Raw genomic sequence first — 4,274 nt, 5'->3', positions numbered from 1 at the left:
GACCTCCAATAACATCAGCTCAACTCCTGGATCCAGCTATGCCTGAAGCTGCACCCTGGAATTTTCAGTTGCTGCAATCTGTTTATATGGTCTTCCCCTCACCTCCCTCCTGCCAAAAGTGAAAGTGAAAATTGCTGTCATGTCCAACTCTTTGCAACCCCATGGACTATACATGCCGTGGAATTCTCTAGGCCAGAATACTGGAGTGGGCAGCCTTTCCCCTTCTCCTGGGGATCTTCCCAACCCAGTGAATGAACCCAGGTCTCCAGCATTGAGTGTGGATTCTTTACCAACTGAGCCACAAGGGAAGCCCAAGAATACTGGAGTGGGTAGCCTATCCCCTCTCCAGCAGATCTTTCTGACCCAGGAATTGAACCAGGGTCTCCTGCATTGCAGATTCTTTACCAACTGAACCATCAGGAAAGCCCTGTTTTTCCCCCAGAACTGTTTAATTTCCATTGCTCACAACCAAAACAGACCCAAGGCAACAGGTTTCATCTCTGAAACTCCATGCCCTATCCCAGTGCCAGCCTTTCCTCTTGTGTTGGGCCAACATTATAAAAGGATACAAGGAAACTTTGGGGGATGAAATTTATTATTTTGATTGTGGTAATCATTTCATGAACATATACATATGTTATAACCCATCACAAATGTGTTTGTGTTGGCCAAATTGCATGTCAATTATGCCTCAAAGGAGTATGTTTTAAAAATAGCATCAGTATCATTGTCTCAGTGCCTGGATCTAGCCATACCTGAAAGAAGAGAACTTTGGACTTTTCAGATACAGAAGGCAGTACATGTTCTCTTGGGGAAAGAATAATAATTGTATTAATTTTATTTTATTGTCTGTCTGACATCACAACCTAGATATAAGAGTAGGCCAAGAGAGACTTCCCTGGTGGTCCAGTGGTTAACAATCTGTCTTCCAGTGCAGAGGACATGGGTTCGATCCCTGACTGGAGAATAAAGATCCCAGGGGCAGTGGGGCAACTAAAACTGCATGCCACAACTAGAGAGCTGGCACACCGCACCTACCGAGCCTGCATGCTCTGGAGCCCGTGTGCTGTAACTGGAGAAGCCTGTGCATGCCACAACTGTGGAAAGTCAGTGCACTTCAAGGAAGAGTTCATGCGGCCAAAAAAAAAAAAAAGAGAGAGAGAGGCCAGAGAAGGCAGAGGTATGATTGATGCCTCGAAAAATGTGTCCAGAAAACTGCTGTGGATAAAAAGTTGATATCCAGGCTCAACTGGGAAACCGTTCAACAGGTGTCTCTTTTGCAGGCCTTGTCAGAGCCTTTAATGTACAAATGGAACCACTCTGAGGATTTCTCTATACGATATTCCAGCTGTCCCAGCAAGATTGGGTCCCAGATGCTCACAATAGTCACTGCTCATCGATGCCCCCATATTGCCCCTTCTCTTACCGGTCTCCCTCTCCCCTCCCTTTCTGCTGCTTCCAGGAATCATCACCCACATGACACTTCCTCCTCCCAGACAACCCCTTGCAGTGCTCTCTCAGAACCCAGAGCCCCAAGCCCCCTCCCTCTTGGACCAAAGATTCATTTGCTCTCCTACCCACCTCCATTGGAAAACACTAGAAAGGCCAGAAGACACTGTTCCTTCGAGCCCAGGGAGAAATTCTCTCACAACGGCACCCTCTCAAGAATCCTTCCTCCGAGCCTTTGCCTATGCTGCGCACCCCTGCCTCGGATGCCCTTCCTTTCTACCTAACCAAATCCTCAGTCAGCATGGCAGGATTCCCCTCAGTGACACAGCCCAGAGCAATTCTGGATCATTCCATCAATATCATTAATTTGCATGGGGAAAAATGAGTTGTCTTCCTATCTTTCATTACCTCTGATGATGCAAAGGAGAGAGTGCTGAGAGCCCTGGGGTTTTTTTGGTTGGTTGTTTTTAACCCTTTTCTCTCATACACCCTCTTGTAAACAAAGTGAGAGCAGGCTGCGGGCTCCCAGCCTCGAGCAGGCAGCGACTCCTCCTCACTAGACGGAATGACTGTGTTTTGTTTCCATCCAGTGTGTTCTGCCACCCACCTTGTATTTGGGCAGGTGCAACCAGCTTTCCATTTGCAGGAGGGAAGCAGAGACTGTTTTTAAATACACTTACTTGAGAAGATGTGAGTCAGTGGAAGGCAGATATCAAGTCAATTGTGGAATAGGTGTGTGCTGATGTGGCAACAACCATTACCAGGAATGCTTGGGAAATGCTCACCTCTTTCAGAAAGCCTTCCCAGATTGCCCCTGGCCAAGCTGGCAGGGTCTCTGCTCTGCCTCCCAAAGCCCACCCCCCCCCCCACTTTGCTATGAGGCCCCTCATGCTGATACAGGCAGGGTGCAATTTCCATCCCCAAAAGGCACCCTAAAGTGGGCGACAGGTGTCTCTGGGCCTCAGTGTCCCTGCTCGCGCCAGGAGGAGGGCCCTGGGGGCGGTGGCAGCACTGGGATCCAGCGGACAGGCGCCTCCGTGCCAGCTGGGCCTGCCTCCCGCAGCTGCTGGCGTTGCCATGGTTATCTGCAAGCATTCCTCCCCCCGCCTTGCACCCCTACCCGGCAGCCCCTCACCCTCGGACCAGGCCCTTCCAGGGACCGCGGCTCCTGGGTGTCATGGAAACGGTTTCCAGGCACCCGTAGTGGGCTTTCTCATTGGTTGGATGAGCCTGCAGGCAAAGGTCACCCCCAGGGTCACTGCCAGGGCCTGGAGCTGCATTTCTTCGAGGTCCCCAGGCTCGCAAAGCGGCTGTCCCCTGTGAGATGTTGATTTATAACTCACTCATCCCTGGGGCTGCTCAGAATATCAGGAGCCACCTGGGTGGGGCAGGGACCTTTAGCCCCTCCTTGCTAAACCCCCAAAGTCCCCAAGAAAAACCTCTGTTCAAAGTCAGCACGCACTGAGCTCGCTCTGCAAACGTGAGAGGAGAAGAGCCACCAGGCAGCCCCTCCCCCTTCTTCTAGAATCTTCTCTCGGCACAGGTGGCTGCTCTGCACAGAGTAGGGGCTGAGAGCCAGGACCCTGTACTCAGGAGCAGAGGAGAGCGTGGCTGGCACTGGGCCCTGGGGGATTTGAGAAATAAATTTTTTTAAAAAAGAAATAAAACAACACTAATAACAACAGCAACTAGCACTTCTTAGGACAATTCCCATGTGCCCAGCTCTGTCTTAGAATAAACAGCACAGAGACTTCGCTGGGGGTCCAGTGGTTAAGACTCCATGCTTCCACTGCAGGGGGCTCAGATTCAGTCCCTGGTTGGGAAACTAAGACCCGAGAAATAAACAGCATAGAAACTCAGTTAATCCTTCTAACAGATTAAGTGGTAGATGTCATTACCCCCATTTTAGAGATGGGGAAACTGAGGCTCAGAGAGGGCAAATACTTTTCCCAATGTCACACAGAATGAGTACAAGTGGAAATCTGGGATTTGAACTCCGGCCACCTGGCTCCAGAGTCAAGTTTTCACCACTAGGCTCTTTAGTGCCTCTGATAATGTGATTGGATGTCCCGAGGTGCCATCTACCATTGATGATGGGGCAGGGGTCTAAGACTAAGAGAGAGATGCCAAGAGAGGTTTGGGACATTGGGTAGCCAGAGGGGAAGATGGGCACTGCCAAAGGGTGGTTTGTGGGGCTTCAGACCCTTCTAAAATCTCCATCAGGGACCATGGAGCCACCCCCAAGGAAACTGAAAACCCACATTTAAGAAGTGGATATGCTGGGCAAACCCACACTCAAGACAGTCCCCGACCCCCAGCCATTGCATCCCTTTCAAACAGACTCTGTAGCTGGACTCCTGATCCATGGAAATTCTAGAAGGACACCCAGGCCAAGAGGGGTCTGAGGAAGAAAAGCAACAGGGCAGCAGATGCTTTATGATAGCTCCTGTGTGTCCAGCCCTGTGCTGAGATGTCCCCAAGGGACCCCAGGACGGCAGGGATGCAGAGCTGGACACAGACTCACCCAGCCCCTCAGAGTCAAGGTCAGGGAACCCAGGGGGCTGGGAGATTGGAAGGAACTAGGGCTCAGAGCATTAGCAGAAGTTTGCCAAGCAAAGAGAGGCGAGTACTGGGTGGAAGGCAGGCAAACCCATGGAATGAGAGGAGCGTGGAAGAGATAGGGGTCAGGGAGGATGGGCAGATTGCTATAGGCTGTATGTTTGTGTCCTGTCCAAACTCATATGTTGAAACCTAATCCCTAATGTGATGGTACGGGGAGGTGGGGCCTCTGGGAGGTGCTTAGGTCATAAGGGTGGAGTCCTTAT

This window comes from Bos indicus x Bos taurus, chromosome 7 (genome assembly GCF_003369695.1).
Source record: "Bos indicus x Bos taurus breed Angus x Brahman F1 hybrid chromosome 7, Bos_hybrid_MaternalHap_v2.0, whole genome shotgun sequence".
NCBI lineage: Eukaryota > Metazoa > Chordata > Mammalia > Artiodactyla > Bovidae > Bos > Bos indicus x Bos taurus.
The sequence above is the reverse complement of the archived record's forward strand: the minus strand, read 5'-3'. Positions refer to the sequence as shown.